Source organism: Notothenia coriiceps, unplaced genomic scaffold (genome assembly GCF_000735185.1).
Source record: "Notothenia coriiceps isolate Sejong01 unplaced genomic scaffold, NC01 NC01_scaffold00019001, whole genome shotgun sequence".
NCBI classification, from domain to species: Eukaryota; Metazoa; Chordata; class Actinopteri; order Perciformes; family Nototheniidae; genus Notothenia; species Notothenia coriiceps.
The window spans coordinates 17,058-17,704 of record NW_011351702.1 but is presented as its reverse complement, the minus strand read 5'-3'; positions in this window follow the sequence as shown (position 1 = coordinate 17,704).

The window sequence follows — 647 nt, the reverse complement described above, 5'->3', positions numbered from 1 at the left end:
AAGAGACATGAAGAAGAGGGGACACATGTTTATGTAGAAGAGACATGAAGAAGAGGGGACACATGTTGATGTAGAAGAGACATGAAGAAGAGGGGACACATGCTGATGTAGAAGAGACATGAAGAAGAGGGGACACATGTTGATGTAGAAGAGACATGAAGAAGAGGGGACACATGTTGATGAAGAAGAGGGGACACATGTTGATGTAGAAGAGACATGAAGAAGAGGGGACACATGTTGATGTAGAAGAGACATGGAGAAGAGGGGACACATGCTGATGTAGAAGAGACATGAAGAAGAGGGGACACATGTTGATGTAGAAGAGACATGAAGAAGAGGGGACAAATGTTGATGTAGAAGAGACATGGAGAAGAGGGGACACATGCTAATGAAGAAGAGACATGAAGAAGAGGGGACACATGTTGATGTAGAAGAGACATGGAGAAGAGGGGACACATGTTGATGTAGAAGAGACATGTAGAAGAGGGGACACATGTTGATGTGGAAGAGACATGAAGAAGAGGGGACACATGTTGTTGTTGTAGAAGAGACATGAGGAAGAGGGGACACATGTTGATGTAGAAGAGACATGAGAAGAGGGGACACATGCTGATGAGAGAGACATAGAGGAAGAGGGGGACACTAGT